This window comes from Polypterus senegalus, chromosome 10 (assembly GCF_016835505.1).
Source record: "Polypterus senegalus isolate Bchr_013 chromosome 10, ASM1683550v1, whole genome shotgun sequence".
Lineage (NCBI taxonomy): Eukaryota > Metazoa > Chordata > Cladistia > Polypteriformes > Polypteridae > Polypterus > Polypterus senegalus.
The window spans coordinates 8,903,116-8,917,787 of NC_053163.1; positions in this window are offsets into that span (position 1 = coordinate 8,903,116).

Here is a 14,672-nt window from a genome sequence, read left to right on the forward strand (position 1 = left end):
CTGTCCTTACTTCCTCCTTGCTAATCCATTGCACTTCCTGGTTGACTCTCTCCACATCATCCAACCTCTTCTCTCTCGTTCTCTTCATTCATCAGCCTCTCAAAATCCCCTTTCCATCTGCTCAACACACTCTCCTCACTAAGTACATTTTCATCTTTATCCTTTATTACCCTAACTCTTATTTTTAAGTAATTTTGTCTTAATTAATTTTTCACATCTTCATTTTATTTTACACACCATGTTTGGAACCTTTGCCATGCTAGGTACTAGTACATGACGGCTGGAGGTGTGCGATAGGTGACATCACTGTTACAGCTGAGTAAAGTGATCTGGAACAGAGACAGAGCCCTGCCTCCCTTCCATGTTCTACTCGCTAGTAGCAGTTAAATCGTCCCCATGTCGCCCAGGAGAAAGTAAATATGACCCTGCAAATCCTCTTTTCAAAAATGAATTAAAATTTGGCAGCTTTAACCTATACATGTTTATTACTTGCCTTCATTAAACTATGAGTAGCAGATCGCTGTTCGATTTGTTCTAAGAGAAAATAAATCGTTTGTGCTTTTTTCTTGTGACAGGAAAACAAGTTCTGTGGTCATGTTGCTGTTCGTTTTACTAATAAAAAACTTCTTAGCGCCTCTGCCTCTTAAAAGCTAATTGAAACTGACGAAGCTGCTTGGATGAGTAGTGAAACGAGTCTACCTAACAAGAAAGAAGTCCAGTTGCCATGACTCAACTACCAGTATAATTTCACCTGGATGACTGAGAATCTTCACAGACTTACAAGCTAATGGCGCCCTTGTGTGGTACAGAAGTAAAACGGGAAGGGTCTTGCATTTAAACCCTTCAAAAGGAAGCATTGTGAAGCTTTCATCAATAAATATGAGTTTAGGGGTATTCAACTAAAATCTAAAGAGGTCCAATTAGAGAAAATTTCTTGTAGCAATGGTCCGGAAGATCATGTTGTCTATCTATTTAGTATCATATATATTTAAGTAGCCTAGTAGTTGTATCAGCATCTGCATGTAATCAATACCAGACTTTCAAATCAAATGAGTTCAGTATAATTCAAAAACTTTTTGACAATATTTATTGTCACGTAACACAGAACTGAACATGTATGTATGACTGCAGATATGTATAATGTTCCGTCACAGTATATAATGTTCTTAAATTTACTAAATAAAAGTAGGGCTGCATTTCAAAATAAGACAAAATAAATGTGAAAATTGTGCATGTTTAAATAAAGTGCTTAAAATAAATGGAGAAATGCTTGAATTTCCCCATTTCTGTTTCACATCTTGACTCAACAGTCTCAACCAATTTTACAGATATTAAATCTCAACTCATCTTAACAATTAAACAGTTTTAAATGCTCACTTTCTTCCCCTCTTATATTCATCGCCCTATGCATTGCTTCATCAAGCTGGATTAGCATGTCCTGAGTTAATATATAACTTTGCTTTGTGGCAGATGATGCTGACATGGGTATTTGCTTTATTTTATCACACAGCTCTTGTCTTTGTTTTCCCTCAAGCAGTGTTTCAGCTACTGGACTCATGCATTTTTTGACAACCCCTCCATCAGTAAATGGCTTTTTGTGTTGACCCAAAATCCAAGCAACTCTGAGGGAACACTCATAAGCACGTTGTTGGGCAGTGAATGTGTGGCTCAGGATAAATGCTAACATTACTCAAAGTTATTGTCTGCTTTTACAAGCATTTCTATTACTCTTTAATATTGTTCTTTATCAGTATACTGCTGCTGGATTATTTAAATTTCCCCTTGGGATTAATAAAGCATCTATCTATCTATTATTTTCTGTGGTCTCACTTCTGATTTGAGTGGGTATGTTTGTTCGAAACCTTTACTGTATTTTTCGTCTCATAATGTCGTTTCACGTTGGCACTTTTAACTTTAACTTTCTGAACATAAGAGACATACTGGTTTAGTGCTCCCAGTCACCAGTGGGAAGTATGAACAGTAATGAGTTTGCCCATTCCGGATTAAATGCCCTATTTTCGCTGTCCGCTTTCCTTTTTTTTTTTTTTGGGAGCGCCATTTGTTCCTTATTATTCTGTCCATTTCTCCGTCTCGCCCGCCTTTTCTTTTTCCAGCTCAGTCGTCTGTATCTCTCACTTTCTTCGGCTTATCTCTCCCTTTGTTTTTTCTACATGTATCGTTATCTTTCTTTTTCTTTCTACCGTCTCTCTTCCTTGCCTCTAACTCTCTCATCTGTCTGCTCTGTAAAGTAAAGCAACATTCACCACCTAGAATCCACAGACTTGATTGGCTGAGTGGTAACACGTGAAATGGCTTAACTCGCATACAATTGGTCTGTGCATTTCCTCATCCACTAAAACATTAATGTAAAGACTAGAAAAGCTGCGTTGGATAAGATAGAAGCGCCCCTTCAGGTTTTAAATCATAACCTTCTGTTTTGGCCTAAAGGAAAAGGGATTGTGTTAAAAAAAATGCTTTAGTTGCCTCCCATTTTTATGCAATCGTTTTGTTCAACCCACTGAATTAAAGCTGAAAGTCTGCACTTCAACAACATCTGAGTTGTTTCATTTAAAATTCATTGTAGTAATGTACAGAACCAAAATGAGAAAAAAGTGGTCTCTGTCCAAATATTTATGGACCTAACTGTACCAGTGTCTGTCAGGTGTGGCTCACCAACTCCTCAACTTTCTCGCACACGGCTAGATGACTGTTCTGAGAGGTGCAGTATGAACTGCTTCTCTTCTGTGTCATTTTATTAATGGAGAAGTAGTAGCAATTTTCCTTGTATCGTGTCCACTCCTTGGGGCAGCACATTACAGATACGTCTATGGAAAAAATGAAAGGCGCCATAAAAATAAAATGAACTAATTAGCTGTCATAATTCAATATTATTCTACTTATTAATAAAGCTAGAAATAAATATGGAAAGCAAAACAAATGTGTAACAGCAACACCTCAGACAGAAGCAGGAGTCAGGATCCTTTGAGGTTTTGTTTGACTTTTATAAATCCAAACATCACTATTATGCTTTTTTAATCCAATCACATCCAAATTTTCTATCCTAGATAAACTTAATGCTGTCTACACTTTATTTATAATACTAAATTTTCTTTCATGTACATTTGAAGTACTTAAATGGACATAAAATAAGTAGATTATCAATTTCAGCACATCCAGTGTAATTCATAGAGAGAAATGGTTTTTGAAATAAGTCAAAGAACAAATATATAAAAAGAAGAACTTCAAAGAATTAAATTGAACTAAGTGGGATAGATCTTTATGGATGAAGAAAGAAAGAAACAAATCCATAAATAGGAATATGACATTAATACATACATAGCTAAATATGGATCTCTGTCTGTAAATAGTAAAGTATATAAATTAAACATTCAGTTTATATGAAAAAGCATTTCCTCTTTCCTTAGTTGATTTTCTATTGATATTCTGCAACTGTTTAGAATTTCGTTTAAGGATCAATGTGCTTTATTATTAGTTTTAGCACTATTAGTTATGAAACGTCTAGGCCAAAGGCAGCTTAATAAGGACACCATTTATTTAAGAAGATAGGCCCTAGCCTGCCTGCCTTTCACTTGCTTTGTTTTAAACTTCTGTGAATCAAGGTCGCTACAGTATGTTCTCTGAAGATGGAAGCAGGCAGAGTTTGTTTTGGGAACGCAAGTGCTGAGCTTCTCACTGACAGAAGACGAAACAAACTTCATTCAGGGCCTTTGCCTGTGTGAGTAAAGGGTAAGCTCTCAAGCTAGCGTATAAAACTATTAAGCACTCAAATGACATTTCGAAGTATTAGGGCTCTTCAATACCTTAGGCAATAAAGTTACAATAAAATGCATTATGATATCTAGCTAGTTTTAGCTATATAGGAGCTTAAGAGTTGATTATCAAACGTTAGGGACCTTTTCCTGCACATAGATGTCCATGAAATAAGCAGCAGCTTAGCTTCTGTTAGACAAGTGTGAAGCTGCCCGGTGCAACATATCAGCGCTGCTGTCTGAGTTTGTGGGCTTTTATATTAGCGTGCACATATATGTCTAATTTAGCTAGCATTTAAGTTATATGCCGATGCTTCCTTATACATTTTAGTGATAATAACAAAAAAGATACAGTAGCACTTATTAGTTAGCTTAAATAAGCAATTATTAAAAGGCTTGTCTTTTTTCTTTCTTTCTTTCTTTCTTTCTTTCTTTCTTTCTTTCTTTCTTTCTTTCTTTCTTTCAAGCATGAAGCACCGTGTCAAGGTTGTTCTCGGCTTGGCTGTTATCAGTGAAGCTGCACATTGCTGCTTACTGGCAGAGTTACCTGTTATTTTAGCCTTACAGGATGCTAATGCAATAAGTAACCATTAATTGACTTATTAATTAGGCAGTCCAATTTTCATATATGGGTCCTTCTGATCCCAACTTAATTGTTAAGAATTGAATTGTTAAGAATTGATTAACTGAAAGGCCATTAATCTTTAACAGCTCAGGATTATGCCGTGAGAATTAAGGGAGGGATAGTCAGGTGATGCTCACCTCCAGGTGACAAATACGTCCTTCCAGCCAAGTTATTCTTAGAAGATGGACTAGGAAGGAAATTTTGTTATGAGAAAGTCTACTGGGAAGAAGATTATTATGGGGATTATTATGGGTCCACAGGGGCAAGAATATTGTCTGTAACACCAGGGGCCTCATGCATAAAGTTGTGCATAGAATTCACACTAAAACATGTTGCAAGGACAAAAGCAGAAATGTTCATACGCACAAAAAAATCCAGATGCATAAATCCCGGTCAGCATGAAAAGTAACGCACCTGCACGTGCCTGCTAACACTCCCCAAACTCCTCCCAGAATTATGCCTCTTTGAATATGAAAATCAATATAAATAGCCCTTAAGCTCAGCATACTATGAAAAGGCAATGACAAAAGCACTGGGGAAAACAAAAGAATTTCAGCGAATACCAAGTGGAGGCAAGGAAAAACGTATTATTTGTTGGTTTAAACAGTGGGTTAAACAACAAAAGGAAGTTGATCGAGTGACATAGAGTGTCGGAGAAACTTGAAAGCTCAAGTTCACAAAGTCACACAGTGCCCAAAATAAAAAAGAAGTTGTCAGATATCAAAGTCGCCGTGAAAAGGCAAGTCGTAGCCCACTGTCTGAGTGTCATATGAAAGCTTATTAGGGTACAGAGAAAAAAAAATAGGCACACAGTGGGAAAAAAAGCACGAAATGTCATCTTTAATCTCGAAATTTCCACTTTAATCACGTAGTTTATTTTGTCTTTAAAGTAGAACATCATAAACTTCATCATTAAATTGTTTAATTAACCAGTTTCTCAAATCCCATCATAACTAAAGTAGCACGTTAAATGCTTTGTTTTGTATTTGATGTTCTATGTGGTCTATGTGTGTGAATCACTACGTGCTTCTTAAACCAGCTTTCTCTTCCTCTGACAGGACACAGAATCCATTACATTCGTGATATTACAGCTCTCTGAATAATTAAAATACTGAGATGTATACGTGATATCATTTTCATGATGATAGGAGTTAAAGCATGTTATTAAACATGGGAACACGGTGGCACAGTGATTGTTCATGCCTCACGCAAGGTGCTTGCTGCGCTGTGCGCGACCTTTGATTAAATAATTTACTGCAGCAGTACTGTCTCTTTCAAACGTACTAACCTCCAATTCCTGTCCTTCCTTTTCTTTCTCCAAGTACCCAATCGCCACACAATCAACTCTGTAATGGACATTAAGCCATCTGTAAGCTTGGAATGCCGATTCTTCAAAACTTTTAAGGAACACTGAAATATCTTCGTAGTACATGTTAAATTATTCTATCCATCTATCTTTCCAGTGTCGTGCCAGCCCTAGCAAGAATACAGCACAAGGCAGGAACAATACATGAACGAAGCGCCAACTCCTCGCTAGCGCTATGGCACTGTGTCCTCACATGATTAATTATTAACAATATAGATTATTTAAATTAAGTTAAAGTTTTACTGTATAATATCCATCCATTATCCAACCCACTATATCCTAACTACAGCGTCACGGAGGTCTGCTAGAACCAATCCCATCCAACACAGGGCGCAAGGCAGGAAACAAACCCTGGGCGGGGCACTAGCCCACCGCAGGCCGAGCACACACACTAGGGACAATTTAGAATCACCAATGCACCTGACCTGCATGTCTTTGGACTGTGGGAGGAAACCCACGCAGACACAGAGAGAACATGCAAACTCCACGTAAGGAGGAGCCAGGAAGCGAACCCAGGTCTCCTAACTGCAAGGCAGCAGTGCTACCACTTCGCCACCGTGCTGCACCTCTGTATAATATAATAAACATCTTTTTGCTGCATTTCATCTTAAAAATGATATCATCATCATATGTAAATATGCACTTTATAAAGTGGCTCAGGTTGTGTAATATTATAACTGTATCGCAAGTTTACAGTGAGGTGATTCTACTTATAAGTACAAACAGGTCTACCAGGAGCACTTGATGGACTGATTGAGTGTGTTTATAGTTTTTGGGATGACTCTGTTTCTGAACTGCGAGGTCCATACAGGAAAGGCTCTGAAGCATTTGCCGTATGCGAGCAGTTCAATAGACAACATGGCTGAGGCAGCTTGTGCTGGATGCTGTACTGTATACTGATAATACTCTTTACAATCAGCTGTTGTAGAGCTGTGATTCGACACTCAGATACAGTGATATAAATACTCTGAGTGGTGCAGTGAGAGTAATATGGAAAAAGATGATCCGCTGTGGCAACCTCTAACGGGAGCACCTGAAAGAAGGAGAAAAAGGTGCAGTGAGAGTAATAATGTTAAAGCAGTTATGGTCTTTGGAATAGTTTGGCCATTCCATGGACCATCACATTGTTACAGGTTAATTACAATCAGATGCATTAAACTAATATACAATATGCAGTTAATTTCAGTGTATTTATAATGCTGCGTCAGGGATGTGGATATAAATAGGAAAGGGTAACCACACTGGAACAGTAGCACTGCTTTGACACTGGGTGGCACTAGTTTACAAAACTGAGCAGAGAACTTGTGTACGCCAGGGTTTGAGCTACCGTGAAAATGTGTGTGACTTTACGTCAAGTTTAGGTTTTATACATTGCGATTTGAGCGTGGAAATGGGAGTATGCAACATTTTTGTGTGTATGCACCGTTTATTCATGAGGCCCCAAGTGATTGTTATGGGGAAAGATGCAGAGAGGGAACAACATCATGGGAAACCCTTTACAGTAGATGATGGGAAACTAATGTGAGAGGGGGGAATATTGTGATAAGAACTGTAATATATTCAGGGCCACCAAACACTTGGTGCTCACTACATGAACTAAGACAGGCTTTATTTGCTCTGCAATTGTTTTCTAAGTTGTGCAATAAAATCTAAATTGTCAATGCCTTTCTGAAAACTCTGCTCATTTTTCCTGATAATTTCTCCATAACACAACTCTGCAAGGATATTTCTTTGTTGGTTTTGCAGGAATTTCTAACACGTTTGGTCTTCCTTTTCCACCAGTAACCAAAAATAGAACAAGACCAGCAAGAGTTCTCAGTGCTATCCAGAGCACCAAGAATAAAAATGTAATAAGTAAATAAGAACTTCAGAAACATTAATTTTTGTACATGCTAATAGTCAAGTTGTTTAAATACAGAATTTTATTCAGGTGCTTTTTAAAAGTTTGAAGTGTTTTCACTTTAAGCACTCTACTTGATAGTTTGTTCCATAATACCATTATTCTTTCTGTGAAGAAAGGATCTTTCAGGGCCACTCCGACTGTACTTCATACTTGTAACACTGTAATTAGCGAGTAGAACTATCTTACTTCAGAAAATCTCAGAACACAGTTGTAACAGATAAAATGAGCTAAGGGATTACATTTTAAAGTTAATTCATTTTCATCAGAATATTTCCAAAATTCACATTGCAAGTGAACAAAATATATCAACAGTGCAAATAGGACTAGCAGAAATAGTGGCAGGATTGTCGTATGTACTCTTACTTGCATGCCTGATCAATATCCTACACATCATTACTCTCAAGCACCAATATAATAATAATATAGTGTACCAGAGAAGCAGAATGAAAAGCAATGTCTATTCTAATAGCATTGAGCCAGAAATTGATCCCGTATGGACATCATTTCATTGAAGGCAGGGACATGCGGTCAAGGGAGGCAGGTGAGGCAGAGCCTCAGCTGCCATCATGAAAAGTAAAAAAAAATAAAAATGATAACATAAAATAAATTTGTCCACTGGTCTGTGCTATAAATTTGTTTTCTGTATGATTCCAATAATTTTGATCACTTTTAGAGGCAAAATCGCTGAATTTGCACATTTCTTGTTTAAATACAGGGGAGAAACATGAGGTGCAGCAGTGACGAGCCTCACCCTCCCCTTAGACTGCACTCTCCCTCACACACTGGGTTGATGCCTGCAATTGGCGCGTGCCTGTTGCTGTCTCTCAGTATGTCGCCAATACAGTATAAGGTTTGCAGACACGTTTATTATACACACTGACTTTCCACCGTCTGGCTAATATCTTTAATGAATGTATAGGACATATTTAGTCTTGCTGATAACTGCAGTGTAAAGGTGCAAGGTGAGGCCGACTGTACCATGGCACCCTGAATGGGGCGCATGTGAGCCCAAGAAGGGCTCATTGCTGCTGATGCAGAGACGCCAATAAGTTAGCGACAACGGAAAGCCAAGTACACTGCAGTGCTCCGTTTATTTTATTTTTTGTTTTGACTGACTGCCAAAATGGAAGATTAAGACTTTTAAAACTAAAGGAAAATAAGGAATAATTTTACAAGAAAGTTACAGGAGATTTTCATGAGAAGGATAGGTGCATGGACTTCATATACAAATAAAGGTAAGACCATAAACGGTTTTCAATTTTAGAAAAAAATGGGATCAGACAAAGAAAAAAAAATCCAATATTTAAAAACTAAATTTTGACCTTAAATAAAATATTCTCTTGTTTTTCTTGTTATCCATTTTTGAACAGTCTGTATTAATTTGTATTATTGATTAAAGCATCAGAATTAAAAGCTTTTAAAAACAAGTAAATATTTCAATTAAGGTCAAAATTGATTTTTTTTGGACATTACTCTATACTTTTATTTGTATTGAATGAGTATGAATTGTGGAAATGCAATGGCAAATTTAGAACACATGGAGTGTGAGAAGCAAATGCGCTCTCTCTGCTGTCTCTCACTGCTATAAATGTAACGTTCTTTCTTAGCCAAATATGCACCTTACCTGTCTATGTGTGTGTAAAGAATGCTGATGAGAAGTGAAATATAACCAGTAGTCAATGTGCATGCTGAACAGCGTCTGGTGATGCTGCTTCTGTGTGGTATCAAGTCTCAGTCCAAACTCTTTTCCTGTGCCGTTCCCACTTTGTGGAATGGGCTGCCCACCTCCATCCATACTGACTCCCTCATTGTATTTAAGAAGCAATTGAAGATCTATCTGTTCTGTGAATATCTGTCTAATTGATAGAAAAAATCTTTTGTTCTGTGATCCTTTATATTGTTGGTTAATTTGATAGATTCAATTTAATTGTTTTATTGATTGTTAATCTATGATTGTTAATTATTAGTTATCACATCTTTTCACTTCAACCTTTGCTCAATTACATTTGCTGAACAAACACCCCCTAACTCTAATATTACTTGATTATGTTTATCCTCTTTTGTAAGTTGCTTTGAAAAAAAGTGTCTGCCAAGCAAATAAATGTAAATGTAAATAAATGTAAACGTCCACAAACACTGTGATGTTGGCTCGTCTCTGCCTAGAACTTGTATTGTTGCTCTTTGCCCGATTATAATCTGCATTATATTCCTTCCTTGTTGGCATGTTTTTGCTAGGTTAAACTCGGTTTCATCGACAAAGATGAATATATGGGCTCAATCTCCATAACTATCTAAAATACAGGAAAAACAGAAGGTATCATAATCAGGAATTACAATATTATAGTAGCATAATACAGTAAAACATAATGCTGTATGCTGTGTCCTAATAGGGTTTACAGTAACTTAAACAAGTATTCCGGGAGCAGCTCTGAGTTATAGTGTCTTGCTCAGTGGCTCTGTGGGGTAGTTGGACTTGAACCTAGTACCTATAACTGTAATTTATGGTCTAGTGTCCTACCTCTAGGCCACAGCAACCAATGACCAATACCACTACTGTATTGAACAGACGTTTTACCGTGGCATATTGATGCCTTAGTTTCTTCACTTGTTCATTATACACTGTTTGATAGGAACAGACCCTTCACGGTCATTTTATATTTTTGAAGGACTCTAGCAATTGCAGCCATACTGGCACTTTCCTTATTGCCAAATGTTATATTGTCCGCCAGAGCTCTGCCCTGATTTTCCTGAGTCGTATGACATTGTTAGCAATGACCATGACCACAATGGCAGCTGCCTGCACATCACTGAAAATTCTGAATCCCCTAAAGGTGGCAATCTTTGAGTCCTAGAGAAGAACAGCAAAACACAATATATGTCCAAATAGTTTGATCACAGTAATGTGCTGTTCAGTTTGACAAAACAGAGGTTTGGTGGAAAAGTCTTATAATTGATGCATCCAATGTGTGCTAAAGATTTGTCTGCACTCTTAACCCTGCCTTTCTGAAAGAGAGTCCATGATTGATAACACAGTCAGCAACTGTAGTTCTTATTTTGTCTGAAACTATGGATCTAGATCTTCCTCTGCTTCATCCATTGCAAATGTCTTGGCCTCTCCTGATCCCTCTTCCTGAAACAATTCTACCTGTAAGATGTTATATTTCTTGGTCCATGTTTACAAAGGAGGTCATTTCCAACATGACCTCTGTATATGTGGATGGTAATGAAATCAGCTGACAGCAAAGCACCTGTTTCAGTAATCGGCTGACATGTGAACCAGCTGTATTTGGTCTGCTTTTATTATTTTATTTTTTTATTATATAGCTTTGATGTAACAAACTGCACTAGTTTTGAATGTTTTGTTAACAGCTTTGAAAACATTATCTAAGCCTGGACAAAATTGCCTCATAATACATGACAATATGCGAGTGGTGGATTTTGAATGAGTTAATAATGCATGATTTTTGTAGTTATTAAATGCATATTGTGTAAAAGAAATGAGAACTGATCCTCAGTTTAGCCCAGATAAATTGCTCTTATGGTAAGTGTGTGAAGGGTATCAAAAACATAATTTCAGTATTGAAAAGTGTGTTAGCAGATGAAAAAAGTATTATAAAGCTAATACAGTTGAATTGTGTTTATAAACGCAAACTAAAAAAGTGATAGATTCCTTATAGTAATATGTGATTGCTGACAACCTGAATGAACATACAGACATTAAAACATTGTTTAACAAAAATGTAGTATAGGTGACATGTGGCCAATCCAGTATCAGAAATATATTAATAAAGTGTCAGTTTAGTTTTCTTCAGGTATTTTCTATAGATATGTTGAAACAGTGTCAATGGATGATGCAGCAGCCAGTGTCCATACCACGAATCATTAGTGGCTCAGGTCGAGGATATAAAAAGGGGATGGATGTTATTTACATCACATCACATAAACAACTAAATTTATTTATTAAACAAACAAAAAAAAATATTACAGGTTTTATACTTCTTTTTGGATTAACAGTAAACAATAGTGACTCTACTTTGAGCAGTTTAACAGTTAAATGAGAAAGTGCTGTCCTCCAGGGCTCTAGGACCATCCAGGCGCCCCCTGGTGGTGGCCATGGGTCCCCACAGGGTTGAGCTTCCCAGCTCCATTTCTGTGGCCCTGATAGAATCCAGTGGGGCTGCCCTCTTGCGCTCAGGGAAAGATAGCGCCCCTCTCGCGGTCCGTCCTTCTTCCAGGCGTCCAGGTGGGGCAGGATCCCTGGTTGTCTGCCACAATATACTGTATATAACTGCTCAAAAAATTAAAGGAACACTTTGAAAACACATCAGATCTCAATGGGAAAAAATCCTGCTGGATATCTCTACTGATATGGTAATGTGTTAGGAACGAAAGGATGGCACATTGATGGAAATGAAAATGATCAACCTGCAGAGGGCTGAATTCAAAGACACCCCAAAAATCAAAGGGAAAAAATTATGCGGCAGGCAGGCTAGTCCATTTTGCCAAAATTTCATTGCAGCAACTCCAAATTGTACTCAGTAGTTTGTATGGCACCCACGTGCTTGAATGCATGCCTGACAAAGTCGGGGTGTGGGTATGATCCTAATGAGACAACAGATGGTGTCCTGGGGGATTTAGGTCAGGTGAGCATGGGGGCCAGTCAATGGTATCAATGCTTTCATCCTCCAGGAACTGCTTGCATACTCTCGCCACATGAGGCCGGGCATTGTCGTGCACCTGGAGGAACCCAGGAGCCACTGCACCAACAAAGGGTCTGACAATGGGTCCAAGGATTTCATCCCGTTGATTAATGGCAGTCAAGGTGCCGTTGTCTAGCCCGTAGAGGTCTGTGCGTCCCTCCATGGATATGCCTCTCTGGACAATCACTGACTCACCACCAAACCGGTCATGCTGAATGATGTTACAGGCAGCATAACATTCCCCATGGCTTCTCCAGACTCTTTCATGTCTGTCACATGTGCTCAGGGTGAACCTGTTCTCATCTGTGAAAAGCACAGGGTGCCCACCAGTGGTGGACCTGACAGTTCTGGTATTCTATGACAAATGTAAATCGAGCTCAATGGTGCCGGGCAGTGAGAACAGGGCCCACTAGAGGACATTGGGCCCTCAGACCACATTCATGTAGTCTGTTTCTGATTGTTTGGTCAGAGACATTTACACCAGTGGCCTGCTGGAGGTCATTTTGTAGGATCTGGCAGTGCTCATCCTGTTCCTCCTTGCCCAAAGTAGCAGATACTGGTGGCTCCTGCTGATGGGTTAAGGACCTTCTATGGCTTTGTCCAGCTCTGCCTGTCTCCTGGAATCTCCTCCATGCCCTTGAGACTGTGCTGGGAGACACAGCAAACCTTCTGGCAATGGCATGTATTGATGTGTCAACCTGGAGAAGCTGGACTACCTGTGCCAGCTCTGTAGGGTCCAGATATGGCCTCATGCTACCAGTAGTGACACTGACCATAGCCAAATGAAAAAACGAGTGACAAAACAGATGAGGAGGGGAAAATGTCAGTGGCCTCCCTCCACCTGTTAAACCATTAATTCCTGTTTTGGGGGTCATCTCATTGTTGCCCCTCTAGTGCACCAAAGCAGCTGCAACTGATTAACAACCCCCTCTGCTACTTAACTGACCAGATCAACAGCCCACAGGTTTCATTGACTTAATTCTATACTCGGATTAAAAAGCTGTCCTTTAATTTTTTTGAGCAGTATATATATATATATATATATATATATATATATATATATATATATATATATATATATATATATATATATATATATATATATATATATATATATATATATATATGTGTGTATTAAAATTCCAAAAGTAAGAAAGGTCCAATTGAGTCAAATAATTGAATAGCCTGATTAACAGGTGTACAGTCACAAAAACTGTAACATTTTTTAAGGAAAAATATTTGCTCTTCACAGATTATTTAACATGGTAAATTTCATTACAAAAATAATAATTGAAAGGTAACTATTAGCTCTATGATAACTGCGTTTCTTATATTTAACATTGATAACATGCAGAGACAGCCAAAAGATGTTTTCAATTCACAATTTTATTGTCAGATTTCTTAATGTTGCCTGTTCCCTAATACATGAACGTGACAGTGCCAAGTATTTGATTTGTAATATTCAGTAATCATAATAGAGCTAAAAACAAACTTGAATACGAGATCCACAGGCAACAAACTCACTAGAGCTGCTGGTGTGTTGAGAACAGACATGAATATCGCAGAATATTTGACACACATCAGCAAACAAAGAACAGAGGCTGATCTGTGGGCAGAAGGGGCTACAAGGGAATATTAGGAATACATAAATAAAAAAAACGTTGATAAATAGTAAAGAAATGAATAAAACACATTTTTTAGGGTTGTGTATTATAGAAGTAAAAATTTAACTCTGATGGTTCATTCAAAGTTTAAAATTGTCATACGTTTATAGCCCGTCTTTAAGGTGATTTGTTAAATGCAGGCGGCTATTTCATGTGGACATTCGAGTAATCAACAACAGTTAAATATTTGTTTTAATCTGACTGATTTATTCAAGTAGAGCCCACACTTAAGCCTACGTTAATCCATTAAAATTAGGCGGACACAAACATGTCTTCATATGTTCATTGAAATTTTCTTCAGATGTTGTTTAGTAACAATAAATATCTCATATCCAAACTTTTATGATCATTATTTTTCAAAACTGCTAACAAATAAATGACGGTGGTAAAAATACACTGTAGTCTTAATAATGCACTCGACAAAGTACTATAGTGTAAGATAGTGGCACGAGTGGACTACAGTAGCAGATGTACAGTATTTTACGAATATACACTCCGTCTCTTACAGTCACTTTATCTTGACCGTCCACCTTTAGAAATTATCATACACATCCACCTTTATAAATCACTCCCACCTTCATTTTTACATATCCATACGGCAATTGGCTAAAGTGGAACATGAATGACAAATAACACCGATTGTC